The sequence below is a fragment of the Protopterus annectens genome, chromosome 12.part0 (genome assembly GCF_019279795.1).
Source record: "Protopterus annectens isolate FY-2018-M chromosome 12.part0, PAN1.0, whole genome shotgun sequence".
NCBI classification, from domain to species: domain Eukaryota; kingdom Metazoa; phylum Chordata; order Ceratodontiformes; family Protopteridae; genus Protopterus; species Protopterus annectens.
Window position 1 is genome coordinate 1,060,432,723 of NC_056746.1, and position 23,323 is coordinate 1,060,456,045.

Below are 23,323 nucleotides of genomic sequence, written 5' to 3' on the forward strand. Positions count from 1 at the left end.
GACCTCCTCTCTTCTCTCATCCACTGCTCAAGCAGTTCCTCAGAGGGGCCAAAAATCTACGACCACCCAGGAGACCTCCAACTCCAGCATGCGACCTTAATTTTGTATTGGGGAAACTCACTCTTCCTCCTTTCGAGCCAGCTGCTACTGCAGAGTTAAAATTTCTTTCTTGGAAAACAGCTTTCCTTTTAGCAATCACTTCAGCAAGAAGGGTGTCTGAATTACAGGCCCTCATGGCAGTGGAGCCTTTCATCGTCTTTCATGCGGAAAGGGTGTCCCTCAGGACCAATCCCTCCTTCATGCCCAAGGTGGTATTCAGTGTGGCCCTTAATCAGTCCATTCATTTTCCAACCTTCTTTCCTAGTCCACAGAACAAAGGGGATCTGATACTGCACTTCTTAGATGTGCACAGACAACTTGGATTCTACTTGGACAGGACTAAACTTCAAAGGAAATCTGACCAACTGCTGGTGGCATTTGCTAAAAGGGCAGAGAGGAAGGCTATTTCAAAGCAAACCATTTCCAAATGGATAGGCCATTGCATTCATTTCTGCTACAAGTACCATGGAAAACCTGTCCCACAGGGGATCAGACCCCACTCAACCAGGGCTGCATCTACCTCTGCAGCCTTCCTCAGAGGTGTTCCTACCAGGGATATCCTAAAAGCTGCTATCTGGAGTTGTGTACATACTTTTACCAAGCATTACAATCTGCCAATTTTCTCTAAAGCCAGAGCTGGCTTTTCCACTGCAGTCTTGCAGGGCCTTATAGCTCGTCCTAATGCTATCTAAATTCCTCCTCCCTGACACTTACCATAAATGTAGATGTTCTTCGTGTTTCACTGTGTCAGTCATTACATTTAGGTAATCTGCTGGCAGTTTGCCCTCAGTCGGCCTGATTAACAAAGTCTTGGGTCCTGCGTTGGCTGCTGCCCCTTCTTCCATGACGTCAGGTCATCAGGGGTATAAAACATGTAGCCGCCGCCATTACATCAGTCTTTCTTGCCGCGCGGTGCCCAAAGCAGAAGCAGTTCGCAAGTGCCGGTTGGCAGACTCCTGAAATTTTTCTCTTCGAGTTTCAGAACCGAAGTCTTCAACTAAAAGCTAAGTACCCCATTGGGGAAACTTTTTCTTGCTCTTTACCGATGTCAGTAAACGTTAATAATTGCATTACTTGTGGGAAGCAAATACCTTATAAGGATTTTCATTTGTACTGTATTCCTTGCCTAGAGCCTGACCACAACGTGCCTTGCTGTCAGTTTTGTGCTAAATTTAATCAACGCACGATTAAACGTCTGTATATTTTTGCTTCTAAATATTTTGGCTCAAGATTTATTTATCCAGAAATGTCGGTTTGCAATCAGACTACCGGAATACCTAAAAAAGGCAAAGAAAAAGACAGACAGACCGTTGAGGTCCAAAACAGACTACGCTTCTCCTATGCTAGTCGCCGGTTCACTGGTACTCAATGAGGTGCTTTTGCAGCCCCTGATACCCGCTGCTACTGATTTGCAGGCCTCTACACAGACCCATTCGGAGTCCGGTATACAGCGAGATACTTCAATTATGGAACCCGCAGATGTCTCTACCTTAGATGGGCCCAGAGCCGCTGTGCAGGCACCGGCTTCTGAGGGTGTTTTCAGGCCTACCGATTTGTATATTAGACCAATGCCATCTTCAAAACTAAGGCCAAAATCTAAATCTATGTTTAAAAAAAATGACACTTGGGCCATGTGCAGGCCCCTATGCCTAAAAAACAAATGAACAAAATGGCTGAAGATTTATTTACTCTGATCAGGAGTAGCCAACCCCCTCCTCCTAACTAAGAGGCCTAGGCAAGACATTGATTATGTATCTTCTGAACAGGATTCTATTTCTTCTGACTCTTCTAATGAACAGGATTTGTCTGTTCCTACTTATGAGGATTCTGATGCAGAGGATTCCATTCCTTCTGCCTCTCCCCCTGAGGATTTTTCATTGGGCAAACTTACATGCCTTAAGGGAACATTTCCACTGGGAAAGTCAGGATATCTCTGAATCTAAAAAGAGACTTAGGGATTTTCTTCTACTTCCTCAGCATAGGCCTTTGGCTATACCTCCTGTTCTAGAAATTGTTGATGATTTTTCAGAATCCAGTACGACTCCTGATTCTCTGGCTCCTTGTAAGTCGGACAGATACTACAGGGTTCCTGACTCCCACAAATTCCTTTTCAAAAACCCTATTGCTGATCCTGAAACCATTTTTCAGGGTCCCAAGGCCATTAAGGCCTCCACTGCCAAAAATCCTACCCTTCTGATATTCCAGGGCGCTGCATAGATGAAGTAAGAAGGTTTACACGTCTGCAACCTTGGCAGTCAGGGCTTTAAACTGTCTATTTTCGTATGCTTAAATATCAACAGCATATCATGGGAGTACTTAAACAGAAAATGATGGTAATCTCTGCGCGGAAAATAAAGAATTGCAGGATTTATTGCGTTCAGCTGAACTAGTTGGAAAACTTACTTTGCAATGTGGTTTTGATTCCTTGGAGGCCTCTTGTAGGGCTGCTGTAACTGGATCTGTGCTAAGAAGGCATGCTTGGCTCAAAGAGCAAACTCTGCCTGACCATGTTCAAGCAAAATTGTTGGATGCTCCTTTACAACAGGACTGTCTCTTTGGTAATAAGGCTGAAGTGTTAAAAAAGATGGAAGATAAAGCTAAATCTATGCAAACTGTGAAAGATTTCTTACAAGTGCAACCTCCAAGATTTAGTAGGCACTGGCCTACTAAGGACTGGTCCTTTCCAGTCCCCCCGAGAGCCGCTCAAGTCCAATCAAGACATTCCAAAGGCTACAGGTTTCAGTCAAAACTAACTTTTAGAACAAAACAGTGGGGTACCTCCACCTCCAAATCAGGAAGAAACAAGGCGCCTCCCTATGGTAGACAGTCTCAATGACTTCCCTCTACAATCACAAAGCACTTGCCTCTTAGCCACCCCTTTGGTGGGAAAACTAGCACTTCATGCATGAAACTGGCAACTTATTACCCAGGACAAATGGATTTTAAATATAGTATCCCAAGGATACAGATCACTTCCACACATTGCCCATCCCAAACGGATAACCAGATCTGCCCCCAGCAACAAGTTCTATTCCTCATAAAAATGGGGGCTATTCAACCAGTACCAGAAGAGGAAAAGGTACAAGGTTTCTATTCAAGACTTTTCCTGTTGCCCAGAAAAGACAAATCATGGCGTCCAATTCTGGACTTGTCCACTCTACATTTCTGGACATTCCAAAATTCAAGATGCTGACTTTTCAACAGTTACTATCTATGCTAGGCAAAGATGCCTGGTTGGTAACTCTAGACTTAAGAGGCTTACCTGCATATCCCAATCAGGGAATCTTGCAGAAGATACCTCCGCTTCAAAGCAGGCTACTTGAATTACCAGTTCTCTACACTGCCCTTTGGCTTATCTACTGCGCCCAGGGTCTTCACAAAGTGCTTGTCACCAGTAATTGCATTTTGCAGGCAAGGAAATATTTAAATATATCAATACCTGGATGATTGTGTAATTCAGGCAGAAAACAAGGACATTCTTCTAAAGCATCTGGCGTTTCTAAAAAGGGTTCTAACTTGTCTAGGGTACACCATAAATGAAAAGCAATCACAACTGGTACCCTCTCAAAAAAATTACATTCCTGGGTGCAAGCTTGAATACAACTGCCCAGATTATTTACCTTACACCAGAAAAGCAAATTCAATTGATGACTTACTTCAAACAGGTGGCTACAAAAACCCTGCTGTCTACAAGACAAATTCTGCAGGCCTTGTGGTTCATGGCTTCCTGCATTCTTCTAATTCCATATGCAAGACTGCATATGAGGAAACTTCAGTGGTACTTAAAAAGTTTATGTAGTTAATATTGTCACAGCCTGGAAACAATGAATGTTAAGTTGTCCATCTCGCCTTCATTCATGCTGGATGGGTTCGGAGCCGACCTCGGCTCCGACTCGGCCACTCTAAAAGCTCGAGAGTTGGTTCCACCGGCTCGAGGCTCCCCTTATATCCCACAATGCTAGGCGAGAGTTACCTCAGATCTCGTTTGCCGCTACAGCATCGAGGTGTTGGTTTTTCTACCGGCTTGTTGGTAAGTGTAATTTTGGTAAAATTAGAACACTTAAAACCCTATATTTTTGAGTTTAATTATATTTCCCTTAGTGTAGTGGATTTCTACCCCTGTTTTCCGAAAATCCCATTTTCATCCCACAAGAACTTTTAAAGTTCTCTCTCGGGCCTTCTGGCCTTTCTCCATCCCCTAGTGGTGTGTGTGTGTTACTCTTAAAACTTTAGTTAATTGTTATTTTTGAGTTTTAAAAGTAGATTAGTGTAATCAGTGTGTCTGTTTGAGTGTGTGTGATTACACTTTTTGTTTAGGATGTCTAAAGACACAAAGGTCTCAGGCTTCAAGAAGTGTGATGCGTGCTGTCAGAAAATGTCTCTGACAGACAGTCACACTTCTTGTGTCTACTGCCTGGTTTGCACCTGCAGGACTCCTGTGCTGTATGCCACGGCTTCAGCCCCAGGGTCCTGCAGGAAAGAAAAAATAAGTTGATCCTAAGGGGTCTACTTAAGCCTGAGGATTCCCTTTCTGTCTCTGGGAAGCCCTCTAAGGCTTCTAGGTCTTCGGCTCCAGCTACTGAGCCGAGACCTAAAGCTGCAAAACCTATGTCTGCATCGGCTCCGGCTGGAGCCGATGAGTCTACAGCTTCTGTGGTTCCTCGACTCGGCTGGAGCCGAGGTAATAGAATTCCTTGTCGGCTCGACCAGACCTTCGGAGCCGACATCTAGGAAGAGATCCAGGTCACCATCCCTTGGCTCCGCTCATTCGCTCCAGCATCTCCTTTGCTGTCTGAACGGAGCCATAAATCTCACTCCTCTAGGTCATCGAGGCTGTCAGATCATGACCTCCAGAGGGTAGTGAGTCGACTTCTTAAGTCCAAGGCACTGGCCCAAATGCTTCAGAGCCCGACTCATCAGTCGATGCCTGCCCCTGTCCATCAATATATTCCTCCTCCGACTCCTGAGCTCGGAGCCGGGCGTTGAACCGAGACTGTGGTAGCGCCGAGCCGATACAGGTGTCGTCGGCTCCGATTTCTTCTTTCAAGGATTCTCGGCGCCGGACTTCCCTCGTCAGCTCCGAGGGGGTGAGTGGCATCGGACCCTTGTCCGACCCCGCTCTTCCTTTCGGAGCTTCGGCGCTGGTGAGTTCGGCTCCGACATCAGCCTCGGAGCCATCACTGTCGGTGCCGAGGGAGGTTCTCAGCTTCTCGGAGCGGGGACCTCTGGCTTTGCCTGACAGGGCTGCGATCGAAGGCATGCGGAGTGTGTTAGAGCCGGGCGCCACTCCACAGTCGGCTCCGTCCGCCCCTCCCTCTACGGTGCCTCAGGTCAAGTCGACTCACTCCCTCATCCCGGACTGCAGAGAGCCAGCTCCTCAGGAACCCCCTGTGGGGATTTCATCCTCTTCCGAGGCCTCTCCTGATTTGGCAGAAGAGCCCCCTCGGAAGAGGAAGTGTAAGAGGAAACACATTGACTCACCTGAGTCCATCACATCTGACACAGATTTAGATGATTCCGAGGGTTCCCCCGTTCCCCTTCTGAAGATGTCTCTTTTGCAGACATTCTAGAGATCCTGAAGCAGAGGGAAATTGGCCAGCCCTTAACCCTTCGGAGGATGAATCTGTGTATCTTGAGGCGCTTGGCTCTCGCCCTTCCACCTCCTGGGTGTCCCCTTGACCTCCTCATGCAGGTGGTTGCTAAAAGGCATGGACGGCTCCTGATTCAGTGGACCCCACTCCCAGGAGACCCTCCAAATTCATAACGGCACCAGCAGACAAGCAGTTCTTGACAAAAGGAGTTTCTGTGGATGCTATGGTGGTAGCTGCTGCCACTAAGAAGGAACTAGCTGATCCTTCAGTACCTGTCCATCCACCTAACAAGGAATCTAGGTCCATGGACAGGTACGGAAGCGGATGTTCTCGCCAGCGACATTTACTATGCGTTAAGCTGAACTACCTCTGCCATTTCACTGCCTTCAAAGGGACTTGATCAAAGAAGCGAGTGACATGTTGAAGGACCCTACAGCTGCGGGGTTTCAAGATAAGATGAACACTCAGCTGGCTACCCTTAACTCCATAACCAACTCCTCCATGCGCCTCCTTTCTTATGCGGCTGATGGAGCGAGTAGGGCCGCAGGGACAGGTGTGGCCTTACGTAGGCATGCCTGGATGCGGTTATGCAATTTTGCGGACCCCTTCAAGACGTCTTTCACTAACTCCCCGTTTGATGGATCATCTCTCTTTGGTCCTCAAGTGAAAGAAACCTTGACTAGGTGCGAGACTGATGGCAAGACTCCGTTGGAGTCCGTTTTTCTACTCCTTCTAGACCTTACCCCAAAGGCCAGAAGGGTGGAAAAATGTGGTTCCGTAAGCAATCTCAAGGGACTTCGCCTGACGCACAAAGTCGCTTCCTGCCAGAGGCAGAGGCGGAATAACAATGGTAGACGCCGCCTCGAGGCAGGGGGCTCCGCAGAACCAGGGCAATCGGGAAGCTTTCTCTGATAAGCCCTTTCAGCATCCCTGAGGTGTTGCCCGGCTGCCCACCTTCGGAGGCAGTCGGGGGAAGATTGTCACTGTACCCAGAAGCCTGGCTATCCCTGACTCAAGACAAATGGGTACAGCCCGTCATTTCAAGGCTATTCTATCCCCTTTCTTCGCATTCCAAACCAATCAAAAATCCCTTCCAGATGTTCCACCGCTCAAAGGGATCTAGCGGTTTTGGAAATTTCAAAACTGCTTGCAAAAGAGCAATTCAGCCAGTTCCAGCAGACCAGCAAGGATCCGAATCTACTCAAGGTTCTTTTAGTTCCAAAGAAAACAGGGGACTGGAGACCAATTTTGGATCTCAGTATCTTGAACAGATCAGTCAAGAAAACAAGATTTCGGATGGTCACGCTGCAATCCATCCTTCCCCTATTGGGAAAAGGAAACTGGATGTGCTCTATAGACCTTCAGGATGCGTACTATCACAAAAAATTAAACAGACGCTCCAGAAGATTCCTCCGCTTCAGGCTGGGAACCAGTCATTTTCAGTTCAGGGCCCTGCCCTTTGGTCTCACCACTTCCCCCCGGGTGTTTACCAAATGCATGGCAGTGGTAGCTTCTCACCTGAGACGACAAGGATTCCAGGTGTTTCCATATTTGGACGACTGGCTCCTCACAGCTCCCACCAAGCATCTCCTTCTGATGGCCAGGGATTACACTTTTCGCATTTGTCAAAAGTTAGGCATTTCAATAAATTGCGAAAAGTCTGTTTTGTCGCCTTGTTGTACTATTACCTTCATAGGCGCAAATCTAGACACAGTAGACATGTCTGCGAGACTAACACATCAGAGAATAACAGACATTCACAAACTGGTCTCACTCCTTTTCAGCAACAACAGAATCAAAGCCAGGTTAGTTCTGAAAGTGTTGGGAATTATGGCGGCTGCCATACCTCTGCTTCCATTAGCCAGATTCCACATGCGGATCCTTCAATGGATGCTCTTTACACAATGGTCATACCAACAACTTCCAATGTCCCACACCATTATGATCTATGATCACGCAAGCGTGCAGAAATCATCTCATGTGGTGGATGTCTTCCCCTCAGCTCTTGTTGGGAAGACCTTTTGTTCCACCCCCTCCGGTTGCTACTCTGACAACGGATGCCTCCCTGATTGGGTGGGGGGGGGCATTATCAGGGCAGGACGGTCCAGGGCACATGGCAACCAAACGAATGCCACTTGCACATAAATGTTCTGGAGATGAGAGCAGTGCTTTTAGCGTTGCAAGCCCTTCAAGACTCTCTTCCCTTGGGAACAATTGCAATCCAGACAGACAATATGTCTGTAGTGTGGTACATCAACAAACAAGGCGGAACCAGGTCATACCCCCTGTGTCGAGAAGCACTCAGATTGTGGCAATGGGCGATTTCTTCTCAGCGATTTCTGATAGCAACGCACATCCCCGGGAAGTCCAATCAAATTGCGGACAAGTTGAGCAGAGCTATCCTCATGCCTCACGAGTGGTCTCTGAAAGACTCTGTTGTGAGAGAAATTTTCCTCAAGTGGGGTCAGCCTTGCTGCGATCTTTTTGCTACTCCCCAAAACAGCAAGTGCAGAGAATATTTCACTCTATTCCCTTTACCAGGCCAACCCAGCAGAGACGCTCTAGTCCAAGTTTGGCCCCGGGGACTTCTGTATGCATTTCCTCCTTCCCACTAATCTCTCAAGTGATACAGAAAGCTATCGCCCAGAAGGCCTCATTGATCCTCATTGCTCCTTACTGGCCTTGACAGGTGTGGTTCCCCTTTCTACATCAATTTCTATTGGAGCGACCGTGGCATCTGGACCTAGTTCCAGATCTTTTGATCCATCAGTCGGGTCAGTTACATCGCTCCCTCCCCTCTCTGAACCTCACTGCTTGGTTCCTCCAGTTCCAACCGTAGCCAGGCTTCCTCAATTATCTCACTCCGTTCGAGATATTTTGATAGCTTCCCATAAATCTTCCACTCGGAAGATTTATTTGAGTAAGTGGAAACGCTTCACATATTGGGCTCAAGGAAGGGACATAGATCCTTTCACTGCTTCCATCCAAATGGTCCTCGATTTTCTAGCTGAACTCTTCCATGCAGGTTCATCTCCCTCTACTCTTAAAGTTCAATTGGCAGCTATTTCTAACTTTCATGTGGGTATTTCTGAATCTGCCTTAATGTCCCACAAGCTTTGCAAAGCTTTTTTGAAAGGAGTTTTTCTTCTCAGACCTCCTATAAGAAATCCTCCTTCTCCTTGGGACCTAAATTTAGTTCTTACTTCTTTGATTCTTTCCCTTTCGAACCTGCAGTCTCCTGTTCTTTAAAATTGCTATCATGGAAGACTCTCTTTCTGGTAGCCATTACCTCAGCTAGAAGAGTTTCAGAGCTTCAAGCACTCAGTTGTCGACCTCCTTATCTATTGTTTCATAAGGACAGGGTATCTTACGAACAACCCGTCCTTTTGCCTAAGGTAGTCTCGACGTCAAATCTAAATCAAAGCATTGACCTCCCTGTCTTTTTCCAGAATATTCCAATAGGTCTGAACAAAAATTACACTGCCTGGATGTTCATCGTCAATTGAGGTACTATTTGGATAGAACAAAGCAATTCAGAAAATCTGACCAGCTGTTTGTCTCCTATGCGGAAGGCAGAAAGGGACTTTCAGTTTCAAAGGTATCATTATCCAGATGGCTAACATCTTTGATTTCCCTTGTATATGAAATTAGACACCAAAAGCTGCCTAATAAACCTAAGGCCCATTCCACCAGAGCTTTGGCTACTTCTTTAGCCTTCCAAGACAGACTGCCTATTGACACCATTTGTGCAGCGGCTACTTGGGCTACTCCTCACACTTTCATTTCTCATTACAAGTTGGATTTAGCTTCTAGACATAGAGCTAACTTTGGTTCCACTGTTCTCAGGAGTCTGTTCCGTTAGGCCACCGGGACAAGGTGCTAGGGACGGTCCCATCCAGCAAGAATGAAGCGAGATAGACAACTTAACATATAGAAGTTATGTTCTTACCATAACGTTCCATGTTAGTTGTCTTCTTCTCGCCCTTCTTCGTCCCACCCTCCTTCCCCCTGGCCTGGACAGACCTAGAGGAGTTGTGATTGTGACCTCTCTTTCTACCACCTCTTTTCTTAGGCATATGCTGCTTTGCATATTTCCTGAATCAGGATGTAGGTCACCCTTCTTTCTCCCTGTTAGAGGTGGACTCTGTTTATAGTCATTTTGTTACTATTATAAGCTGGGGTTAGCTTACAAACGAGATCTGAGGTAACTCTCGCCTAGCATTGTGGGATATAAGGGGAGCCTCGAGCCGGTGGAACCAACTCTCTAGCTTTTAGAGTGGCCGAGTCGGAGCCGAGGTCGGCTCCGAACCCATCCAGCAAGAAGAAGGCGAGAAGAAGACAACTAACATGGAACGTTATGGTAAGAACATAACTTCTATTTCGTATTATACCTTGCCTGCAACTAGAGTTCCTATCGTGGGCAGAGGCCTGCCACCAGAACAAGGGACTGCTATTCACTCCACCCCCTGCCGATCCAATCCTAACAACAGACTCATCAGAATATGCTTGGGGTGGGGCTCATCTGGCAGTGAAGTGCATTCAGGGCAAATGGAACCAAAATCAAATGCACCTACTTATCAATCAGAAAAAGATGCTAGCTGTACAAAATGCTCTGACAGCCTTCAAGGACTACCTTCATCCAGGACAACTAATGATAGACAACTCCACAGTTATGTGGTACATAAACAAGCAGAGGGGTCCACATTCTTACCCCCTTTGCAGACTAGCCATGGCATTGTGGAACATGGCCTTGACCTATCAGCTACAACAAGCTCAGTTCCTGCCAGGGAAGCTAAATACTCTGGCAGACGAACTAAGCAGAAATCTTATTGACCCACAAGAAAGGAAACTGGACCCACAAGATGCTCTTCGTGTTTCACTGTTGCAGTCATTACATTTGGGTAGTCTGCTGGCAGGTTGCCATCAGTAGGCCTGAATAACAAAGTCTTGGATCCTGCATCGGTTGCTGTCTCGTCTTCCATGACATCAGATCGGTGGGGTATAAAGCATGCAGCCGACGCCATTTTATTCAATCTTTCTTGCCTCGTGGTGCCCGAAGCAGAAGCAGTTGGCAAGTGCTGGTCGGCCGACTCCTGAAATTTTCGCATTCGAGTTTCAGAACTGAAGTCTTCAAACTAAAGCCAAGTACCCCATTGGGGAAACTTTTTCTTGCTCCTTACCGATGTCAGTAAAAGTTAATAATTGCATTACTTGCGGGAAGCAAATACCTCATAAAGATTTTCACTTGTAGTGTATTCCTTGCCGAGGCCCTGTTCATAACGTGCCTTGCTGTCGGTTTGTGCTAGATTTAACCAATGCACTATTAAGCGTCTGTATATTTTTGCTTCTGAATATTTTGGATCAAGGCTTAATTGTCCTGAAATTTCATCGGTTAGCAATCCAACTAACGGAGTTCACAAAAAATGCAAAGAAAGAGACAGACCGTCGAGGTCCAAAACCAACGAAGCTTCTCCTAAGCCAGTCGCCGGTACTCGGTGAGGTGCTTTCGCAGCCCCTGATGCCCGCTACTTTTGAGTCGCAGGCCTCTACCGAGACCCATTCAGAGTCCGGTATGCCGCAAGATTCTCAGAGTATTGAACCCACGGATGTCTTTTCCTTGGATGGGTCCAGAGCCCCTGAGCAGGCACCGGCTTCTGAGGGTGTTTTCAGGCCTCAACATTTTTATATTAAACTGACACCAACCTCAAAAACAAGGTCAAAAACATCTTCTATGTCTAAAAAACTGATGCATGAGCCGTGTGCTCAGGCCCCTATGCCTAAAAAACAGATGACCAAAATGGCTGAGGACTTAATTACCTTGATCAAGGGTTCCTAACCCCCCCCCCCACCTGCTAAGAGGCCTAGGCAAGGCACTGATTATGAATCTTCAGATCAGGTTTCCATTTCTTCTGATTCCTCTTCTGATCCAGAATTTTCTATTCCACCCTATGAGGATTCTGATGCAGAGGAATCCATCCCATCTGCATCTCCTGCTGAGGGATTACTCTTTTGGAGAGACTTTGCATACTTTAAGGAAACATGTTCACTGGGAGAGTCAGGACTTCTCTGAATCAAAAAAAAGTGGCTTAGGGATTTCCTTTTTCCTCAGCATAGGCCTTTGGCAATTCCTCCTGTATTAGACATTGTTGATGTGTTTTCGGAATCAAGCATGGCTCCTGATTCCCTACATCTGGCTCCTAGTAAACCAGACATATTACAGGGTTCCTGACGCCCACAAATTTATATACAAAAATCCTGTTGCTGATCCTGAGACTATTTCACAGGATCTCAAGGGTGTAAAGGCCTATACAGCCAAAAATCCTACCCTCTCTGATAAAGATTCCAGGGCGCTGGATAGATGGGAAAAGAAGGTTTATACATCTGCAACCTTGGCAGTCAGGGCCTTAAACTGCCAGTTTCATATGCTTAAATATCAACAGCATGTTATGGGCTTACTGTAACAGAAAATGATGTTGATTTCTGATTGTGTGGAAAATAGAGTTACAAGAATTATTGCATTCAGCAGAACAGGTTGGAAAGCATACTTTGCAATGCGATTTTGATTCCATGGAGGCCTCTTGCAGGGCCGCAGTTACTGGATCTGTGATTAGAATGCATGCCTGGCTCAAGGAGCAAAACCTGCCTGATCATGTTAAAGCTAAATTGTTGGATACCCCCTTGCACCATGATACTCTGTTAATAAGGCAGAAGAGGTTTTAAAGAAAATGGAAGACAAAGCTAAATATATGCAAACTTTAAAAGATTTCTTGCAAGTGCAGCCACCTAGGTTCAGTAGGCACTGGCCTACAAAAAATTGGTCCTTTCCTGTGTCCAGCAGAGCCACTCAAGGCAAATCCAGGTGCTCAAAAGGCTCCAGATACCAATCACAGGGTTCTTGCAGGTCAGAGCAGTGGGGTGCCTCCACCTCCAAATCTGGAGGAAATGAAGCACAACCCTACAGTAAGCAGTCTCAATGACTTTCCTCTACCATCACCAAGCAGTTATCTTTTGGCAGCCCCCATTGGGGGGAAAACTAGCGCGTCATGCTCAAAATTGGCAGTTAATTACCCAGGACAAGTGGGTATTAAACATAGTATCCCAAGGGTACAGATTTAATTTCTATACATTGCCAATTCCAAACGGATGGCCAGATCTGCCACAAAATCAGTGGGCAGAGGCTGAGAAACAAGTTATGTCCCTCATGGATATGGGGGCTATTCAGCCAGTACCCGAACAGGAAAAAGGACAAGGTTTTTATTCAAGACTTTTCCTGTTACCCAGAAAAGACCATTCTTGGCATCCAATACTGGACTTATCGATTTTGAACACGTTCCTGGACATTCCAAAATTCAAAGTGCTGACTTTGCAACAGCTACTGCCTTTGCTGGGCAGGAACGCTTGGTTTGTAACTCTAGACTTAAAAGAGGCATGCTTGCATATCCCAATAAGGGAATCCTGCAGAAGATGACTCTGCTTCAAGGCAGATGTTCTTCATTCCACATTGCTGCAGTCCTAACTATTGGGTAGTCCGCTGTCCAGTCGGCCCGAATACCAAAGTATATGGCTGACGTCGGTCAGGGCGCATTAGACTGACGTCAGTACGTCAGGGTACTAATGCGCATGACCGACGTCATATCCTCAGTCTTTTTTGCCGCATGGTCCGATGCAGAAGCAGTTTTGCGAGTGCAGGTTGGCGTTCTGAAATTTTCTGAAGTCGGAGTTTCAGACCGAATCAAAGTTGGCTAAGTACCCGTTGGGAACATTTTGGTTTTTCTTGCCTCAGTATTTAACCGGATGTCAGAAAAAGTGAATAACTGTATTTCTTGTGGGAAACAGATACCTCATAGGGATTACCATACCTTGTGTATACCTTGTTTAGGGCCTGAGCACGGCGTTGTTGGATGCCGCTCTTGTGCTAGATTTAACAAACGCACTATTAAGAGAAGGTTAGACTGTGCCAGGTTAGTGTTTGGGAAGCGTTGTAATTATAAAATGCCGTCGGATGCTCCGGCCCGCTTCGTCCAAAAAGCGCAAGGACAAAGCAGCGAAGCCTAGGGTTGATGAACCGGCAGTCCCGGACGTCGGTTCTTTAGAAGGCTCAGTGGAGCCAGAGGTTTTGCCAGGAGTTTCCTTGGAGTCTCAGGCAGAGACTTTACTGTTACAGGATGTGCCTTCTCAGGAGGTAGGCCAGGCTGAGGGGCCTTCTCAGGTAACTGTTCTTCCCTCTCTTCCCAAGGTGGTTAGAGCCTCTCCTTCTGTTTCCAAACCTTCTTTGAGAGGTAGGCCAAGTTTGGCTTCAGTGGGGGCTTCTCCTAGCACTTCAGGTTCTGTGCCTAAGAAACATATGCTTAAAATGGCAGAAGATTTGATTACTCTGATTAGAGGTTCTATGCCCCCTCCTGATAAGAGGCCTAGGGTGGAACCTGAGTTTGAGAGTTTTGAACAGTGTTCAGAGGCTTCTGAGTCTTCTGCGGAAGATTTGCAGGAGTATCCTCCTTACTCTGATTCTGATGTGGATGATTCCACTCCTACAGCTTCTCCTCCTGAGGATTTCTCATTTTCAGAGACTCTGCATTCCATGAGGGAGCACTTTAAATGGGAAGGCCAAGATTACTCTGATTCCAGGAAAAGGCTTAGGGAATTCTTGTTTTTACCCCAGCATAGGCCCTTAGCTATACCTCCTGTGTTAAATGTGGTGGAAGATGTTTTTGCAGAGGCTTCCTTGAACCCTGATTCTTTGCCTCCTGCTCCTGTTAAACCTGATAGGTACTATAGGGTGCCTGAAGCTCATAAGTATCTTTTTAAGAGTCCTAGGGCAGACCCGGAAACTGTTTCTCAGGGACCTAAAGGTGTTAAGGCCTCTGTTGTTAAAAACCCTGTTCCCACTGATAGAGGCAAGGGCTTTGGATAGATGGGGTAAGAAAGTGTATACTTCTTCCACTTTAGCCATGAGGGCGTTGAATTGTCAGTTTCACATGCTAAAATATCAAAATTATCTCCTTTCACAATTGAAATCTAAGGTGGATGCTTTGGCGGAAGGTATTGAGTGTAAAGAGTTGCTGGATTTAGTTCATGTATCTGAACAAGTGGGTAAGCATTCTTTGCAATGTGGTTTTGATGCTGTACAGGCCTCCTCGAGGGTGGCTGCCACTAGTTCTGTTCTTCGCAGGCATGCCTGGTTGAGGGATCAGAATTTAGCTGAGCATGTTAAGACAAGGATTTTGGATGCTCCTTTACAGTCTGATGTGTTGTTTGGTTCGCCTGTGGAAGCAGTTTTAAAGAAAATGGAGGACAAAGCTAAGTCTATGCAAACTGTTAAAGATTTTTGCAGGTGCAGCCTCCAAAGTTTAGTAGAAATTGGCCTACTAAGGGATGGACATATCCTGCTTATGATTCCCAGTCTAGGGGTAGGTCTAGTCGTGGTAGGGGCAGAGCTCAAGGTTCTTTTAGGCCTAGAACAGGGAGTTCACCTGCTCCGACTTCTGGTGAGGGCAGGGGTCAGTCCTTTCGTAAACAGACCCAATGACCTGCCTTTTCAGCTGCCAGTAGATTCTCGTCTGGCAGCTCCTTTGGGAGGAAGACTGTCTCTTTTCAAAGAAAATTGGGATTTAATTACTCAAGACAAATGGGTGTTGGATATCATTCACCACGGTTACAGGTTTTATTTCCATACATTGCCCCCTTTCAAAGGCATGCCAGACGTTCCTCCTCCACAAAGGAAAGAGGCTCACAAGCAAATTTCTCTGTTACTCCAAATAGGGGCCATTCAGCCAGTCCCTGTATCAGAAAGGGGCCTAGGATTTTATTCTCGCCTGTTCCTAGTACCAAAGAAGGGGAACACGTGGAGACCAATTTTGGATTTATCTATCCTCAACACTTATCTGGACATTCCCAAGTTCAAGATGTTGACGTTACAACAGCTTTTACCTCTGCTGGGCAAAGATCACTGGATGGTAACTTTAGATCTCAAGGAAGCTTACCTTCATGTGCCTATAAGACTGAGTTGCAGGAAGTATCTGCGTTTCGAGCTGGAAATTCTCATTATCAGTTCTCTGCATTGCCCTTTGGCTTATCTACTGCCCAGAGTATTCACAAAGGTTCTGGCTCCAGTGATAGCTTACTTCAGGCTACAAGGAATTCAAATCTATCCTTACTTGGACGACTGCCTGATTCTGGCTCAAGAAAAGAAAGACCTTCTACAGCATCTGGAATATGTGATAGCAGTGCTAAGATGCCTAGGGTATTCTGTGAATGAAATAAAGTCCAGTCTAGTACCCTCTCAAGACATGTGCTTTCTGGGTGTGAGACTGAATACAGCAGCCCAGATGGCCTTTTTAACCCCGGACAAACAAAAGAGTCTATCCCTTTACTTCCATCAACTATCTCATCAGTCCGTGCTGACTGCAAGGACAGTCCTTCAAGCATTAGGGTTCATGGCATCTTGTATTCTGGTGCTTCCCAATGCCAAACTGCATATGAGGAAGCTGCAATGGTATCTCAAAATGTATGGACACAGCACTGCCAGGATTTGGACACTGTCATTCAAATAATACCTTGCCTTCAAACAGAATTTTTGTGGTGGGCTCAGGAATGTCACCTAAACAAGGGACTCTCTGTGACCCGGCCAGAGGCGAGTCAGATTTTAACGACAGATGCCTCGGACATTGCTTGGGAGCTCATCTAAATGGAAAGTGGATACAAGACAAGTGGCCTGCCAGACTACAGCATCTACATATCAACATGAAGGAGATGTTAGCAGTCCAGTTTGCATTAATGGCTTTCAAGGAGTTACTTCTTCCAGGGCAGGTGTTGATTCTAACAGACAACACAACTGTCATGTGGTACATCAACAAACAAGGGGGAACACATTCTTATCCTCTATGCAGGCAAGCAATGATTTTATGGGAGACTGCTCAGCTTGCAACTAACTCTTCAGGCAAGGTTTCTGCCGGGAGCACAGAACTCCTTAGCAGATGTGTTAAGCAGACAAATCATGGATCCCCACGAGTGGAAACTGGATCTTCATGTATTTCAGAAATTGACAGTGTCATGGGGAACTCCAGACATAGATCTGTTCGCTTCTCCACTAAACCACCAGCTGCCACAGTTTTGCACAAAGGGGTTTCATCACACAGCTTGGAAAGTGGATGCTCTTTCTTTCAGTTGGAAAAATCTTCATGTATATGTCTTTCCACCTCTGCCTCTTCTTCCAAAGGTGCTCTTAAAGGTCAGACAAGACAAGCCAAGGATGATTTTAATAGCTCCAGATTGGCCTCGGCAACACTGGTACCCACTACTAAGGAGTCTGGTAAGGAAGCCTCCATGGCCCTTACCTTTGATTCCACATCTGTTATCTCAGAAGGACGGTCATCTGCTCAATGTCAAGCTTCACTCTCTTCATCTAACAGCCTGGCATATTCTGTGTTGAAACACAGCAGGTCTCAACTTCCTCAACAAGTTTTAAATGTGATTATGGAAGCTAGAAGACCTAGTACAAGGAAAGTGTACAGAAAAATGGAAGAGATTTTTATTTTGGAGTACAGCAAAGAATTTGGAGATTTCTGAGCCTAATTTGAGTGTGGCTCTTCAATATCTTACTGAGTTATTGGACAAAAGTTTGTCCTTCTCTTCCATTAAGATTCATGCTGCAGCAATTTCAGCTCACTATGATTGTGACCCACCATTGTTTTCGCATCCTTTGTTCAAGCAGTTTCTTAGAGGGGCAAAGAATATAAGACCTCCACGTAGAGCTCCTACTCCTGCTTGGGATCTCAATTTTGTGTTGGAAAAACTTACTCTACAACCTTTTGAGCCTGCGGCTACTGCTGAATTGAAATACTTGTCATGGAAGACTGCTTTTCTGTTGGCTATTACTTCTGCAAGAAGGGTATCTGAGTTGCAGGCCCTTATGGCAGTAGAGCCTTTTTTGATTTTCCATAAGGATAGGGTATCATTACGTACTAATCCTTCCTTTATGCCTAAAGTGGTTTCTAGTGTGGCTTTAAACCAAACTATTCATTTGCCTACTTTTTATGCAGATCCCCAAAATAAAGGGGAAAAGATTTTGCACACTTTAGATGTACACAGGCAATTGCGTTATTATTTAAGCAGGACTAAGGATTTTAGGCAGTCTCAGCAGTTGTTTGTTTCTTTTGCTTTGAGTTCATGAGGGCAAGCCTGTGTCAAAACAAACTATTTCTAGGTGGATTGGGTTTTGCATTGCATTTTGTTATTCCCATCATGGCAAGGAGATTCCAGCTGGGATTAGGCCTCATTCCACTAGGGCTACTGCCACTTCAACAGCATTTCTAAGGGGTGGCAACTAAGGATATTTTGGAGGCAGCTACTTGGAGTTCAGTGCATACTTTCTCTAAGCATTATCACCTTCCTCTCTACTCTAAGTCTAGGGCTGGTTTTGCCACAGCTATTTTGCAAGGCATGTTGTCAGCTCCTGCTTCTTTATGATTTGCCAGCCTCCCTTACCTCTGCTTTGGGATTCTACCCAATAGTTAGGACTGCAGCAATGTGGAATGAAGAACATAGTACAGTTTTGTACCTACCATAAATGTAGATGTTCGAGGATCCACATTGCTGCAGTCCAATTTAGCTCCCACCTTCCCGTCTGTGTTTAGGGGTGGTTGTGTAGGTGAGGTTATATGCTGATAGTTTTGTATATATTGTACATATTTTTGGTGCAGGTATATTGGGCCTTGTCTTTTTAGGGTCTTCTGACATCTGGGGCAAGAAAAGACTGAGGATATGACGTCGGTCATGCGCATTAGTACCCTGACGTACTGACGTCAGTCTAATGCGCCCTGACCGACGTCAGCCATATACTTTGGTATTCGGGCCGACTGGACAGCGGACTACCCAATAGTTAGGACTGCAGCAATGTGGATCCTCGAACATCTACATTTATGGTAGGTACAAAACTGTACTTTTTTTTGCATTACCAATTCTCTGCATTGCCCTTTGGCTTATCTACTGCACCCAGGATCTTTACAAAGTGCCTGGCACCAATAATTGCATTCTGCAGACGAAGAAGCATACAAGCATACAAATTTATCCTTATCTGGACGACTGTCTCATTCAAGCAGAGAACAAGGACATTATTCTTCAACATCTGGCATTTGTAAAAAGGCTTCTAACATGCCTAGGGTACACAGTAAACGAAAAGAAATCCCAACTAGTACCCTCTCAAATTACATTCCTGGGTGCAAGCTTGAATACAACTGCCCAGATGGCTTACCTTACACCAGACAAAGGCAACTGACATACTTCAAACAAATGGCAACAAAAACCCAGTTAACTGCAAGACAAATTCTGCAGGCTTTGGGGTTCATGGCATCCTGCATTTTACTAATTCCATATGCGAGACTGCATATGAGGCAACTTTAATGGTATCTAAAAAGTTTATGGAGTCAACATTGTCACAGTCTGGAAGCAATGATTCCTCTCATCCCCTGCCTACAACAGATTCCTCTCATCCCCTGCCTACAACAGAAGTTGTTGGGCAGAGACATGTCACCAAAACAAGGCACTGTCATTCACACTACCACCTGCCACCCAAACCTTAATTACAGACTCATCAGACTATGCTTGGGGGGTGGGCACCTGGCAGGGAGATGCATTCAGGGCAAATGGAGCCCAATACAAATGCATCTCCATATCAACCAGAGAGAGATGCTAGCTGTTCAGAATGCTCTGACAGCCTTCAAGGACTTACTTAATCCAGGACAACTACTGATAGACGCTCAACACCACGGATGTTCATGGTGTTACCCTGCTGCAGTCATCACACTTGGGTTATCCTACCGTCAGGTGGTCCCACAGTCGGCCAGAGTTCCAAAGTCTTGGTCCAGCATCTGTTGCTGTCGCTTCCTCCCTGACGTCAGTGTGCCAGGGGTATATGAGGCACCCGACGCCATTTCCTTCGGTCTTTCTTACCGCGTGGTGGCTGAAGCAGAAGCAGTTCGCAAGTGCCGGTCAGCCGACACCTGAGATTTTCAAATCGAATTTCAATCCGAAGTCTTCAATAAAGCTAAGTACCCATTGGGGAACCTTTTCTTGCCTCAGTCCGATGTCAGAAAAAGTTAACAATTGCATTTCTTGTGGGAAGCAAATACCTCATAAGGACTTCCATTCTTATTGTATTCCTTGCCTAGGCCCAGACCACGACGTCACAGGTTGTCGGTTTTGTGCTAGGTTTAATAAACGAACTAATAAACGTCGTTTTGACTTCGCACATTACTTTGGTAGGAAATTTAATTATATCATGGCGTCGGAGCAGCCGACGACTGGCATGCATTAAAAGCGCAAGGATAAGGACAGGCAGCCTAGAACCAAGCCAGACTCAGAGGCATTCTGCTGGGCCTGTCGCCGGTTCTCTGGTTTTCAGTGAGGCACCTACGCAGTCCCTGACTACCGCAGAAATGGAACCCCAGACATCTTCGGATTCTCAGGCGGAGTGTACTAGGCTTTCGCAACCATCTTCATTAGGCCCTTCTGACACCGGAGCAGAAGGTAATCCCGGTGCAGTAGAAACGCCTTTGGTTTCAGAAGGTGTATTCAGACTGACTACACTCACCATTAAATCTTATGCTAAGCTAAAAACTCCATTAAAATTATAAAAGACTGTACATCAGTCTCCTGTTCAAGGCCCCATGCCTAAGAAACAGATGCTTAAGATGGCTGAAGATTTAATTTCCCTAATCAGTGGTTCCCATCCCCCTCCTGATAAAAGGCCACGACAAGAGGAGGACTGTGCTTCCTCTGACCAGGTTTCTATTTCCTCAGATTCTTCTGAGGAACAGGATTACGCTTTTCCCCCTTATGAAGCTTCTGATGCTGAAGACTCTCTTCCCTCAGCATCTCCCCCTGAAGACTACTCCTTTGGGGAAACTTTACATACCATGAGGGAACATTTCCACTGGGAAGGCCAGGACTACTCTGATTCTAAGAAAAGGCTCCAAGAGTTTCTTTTACTACCCCAGCACAGACCACTTGCTATCCCTCCAGTTTTAGATATTGTGGATGATGTTTACTTGGAGTCTTGTCTGAATCCAGACTCCCTACCTCCTGCTCCAGCCATACCAGACAGATACTATAGAGTAACTGACACACACAAATTCCTTTATAAAAGCCCTCTGTCTGACCCAGAAACAATTTCCCAGGGTCCCAAAGATGCTAAAGTTTCTATGGCTAAAAATCCTGTACCCTCTGTTAGGGATTCCAGAGCTTCAGATAGATGGGGAAAGAAGATCTACACCTCAGCTACTCTGGCTATGAGAGCCATTAAATTGTCAGTTTCACATGCTGAAATATCAGCAATTCCTAATGTCTCAATTAAAACAAAAACTGAGCACAAATTCTGAACAGGCTGAATTCAAGGAAATGCAGGATCTGTTGCTTGCAGCTGAACAGGTGGGCAAACATACTTTACAATGTGGATTTGATTCATTGGAAGCTTCCTGTAGAGCAGCTGTTACTGGGTCCGTCATACGCAGACATGCTTGGTTAAAAGAACAAACCCTACCTGATCATGCTAAAGCAAAATTATTGGATGCACCTTTACAGCAGGATGTCTTATTTGGTGTCAAAGCAGAAGAGGTTTTAAAGAAAATGGAGGATAAGGCAAAGTCTATGCAGACGGTCAAGGATTTTTACAGGTACAACCCCCTCGTTTCAGCAGAAATTGGCCAACAAAATACTGGTCCTTTCCAGCTTCCGACAGACCACAGAGGGGCAAATACAGACGCCCAAGGGGCAGAGGTCAGTCACAAGGCCTTTACAAACCTCGCCAATGGGGTACCACAACCCAGAAAGGAGGTGAAGACAGGCCCCAAGCTAGCAGAAGACAAACACAATGACTCAACCCTCCAACTACTAAGCAAATCTCTCTTGGCAGCTCCCTTGGGAGGAAAATTAGCACTTTTTGCAGACAACTGGCACATCATCACAAAAGACAAATGGGTCCTAAACATTATCTCACAAGGATACAGATTACATTTTCATTCCTTGCCAAGGATAAAAGGAATGCCAAACCTGCCACCAAATCAATGGGCAGAGGCACAAAAACAAATTACAACTCTCATGGACATGAGAGACATTCAACAGGTACCTACACAGGAGCAAGGACAAGGATTTTACTCGACTCTTTCTAGTCCCCAGAAAGGACAAAGCATGGAGACCCATTCTGGACCTTTCAATTCTGAATACCTATCTGCAAGTACCAAAATTCAAGATGCTAACACTACAGCAGCTTCTTCCCATGCTGGGCAAGAAGGCTTGGCTAGTCACGTTGGATCTCAAGGATGCATACCTGCATGTCCCTATCAGACAAAATTGCAGAAAATACCTCCGCTTCATTGCAGGTTGAACCCATTATCTATTCTCTGCACTGCCCTTTGGCTTATCTACTGCGCCCAGGGTCTTCACAAAATGCCTGGCACCAGTAATTGCATACTGCAGACAAAGAGGAATTCAGATATACCCAACTTGGAAGACTGCCTTATTCAAGCAGAAAGCAAGGACATTCTTTTAAAACATCTGGCATTTGTCAAACACCTTCTAAGTTGCCTAGGGTACACAGTAAACAAAAAGAAATCAAAACTAGTGCCCTCACAAAACATAATATTCCTGGGTGCCAGCTTGAATACAACGGACCAGATGGCTTATCTCACGCCAGACAAGCAACAACAGCTGACTCAGTACTTCAAAATAATGGCAACAAAGACCCAACTCCCTGCAATAAAAATTTTGCAGGCCTTGGGATTCATTGTCATCTTGCATACTACTAATACCATTTGCAAAACTGCATATGAGGAAATTTGAAAAGTGTATGGACTCAGCACAGCCACAGCTTGGAAACAATACCACTCATTCCCTACCTTCAACAGGAGTTTCTATGGTGGGCACAGGCATGTCACCTCAACAAGGGTCAGCCTTTCACATTATCCACAGCCAGGCAAGCTATGACAACAGATGCATCGGACTATGCCTGGGGAGCACACATGGCAGGACCGTGCATTCAGGGCAAATGGACTACAGATCAAAGGCATCTGCATATCAAGCAAAAGGAAATGCTAGCAGTACATGCCTTAACAGCTTTCAAGGACCTCTTACACCCAGGACAACTAATAATAAAGACTGACAATACCACAGTAATGTGGTACATCAACAAGCAAGGGGGCACACATTCCTACCCTCTATGCAGGCAAGCACTGACCTTGTGGAACACAGCACTGTCTTACCAAGTTCAACTACAAGCACAATTCCTGCCAGGAAAGAAAAACACATTGGCAGACGACCTAAGCAGAAACATCATGGATCCCCACAAGTGGAAACTGGATCCACAAGTATTTGCAATGATAATTCAAAAATGGGGACGCCCAGACATAGATATGTTTGCCAACCCCCAAAACTACCAACTTCAAACATTTTGTACAAGGACATTACACCCACAAGCTTGGAAAGTGGACGCCCTCTCATTCAGTTGGAAAACATTTAACAGTGTATGCCTTTCCTCCACTGCCTCTTCTAGCAAAGGTGCTGCTGAAAGTCAGATTAGAGAGGCCACAAATGATCCTCATTGCACCAGACTGCCCACGCCAGCACTGGTATTCAATTCTAAA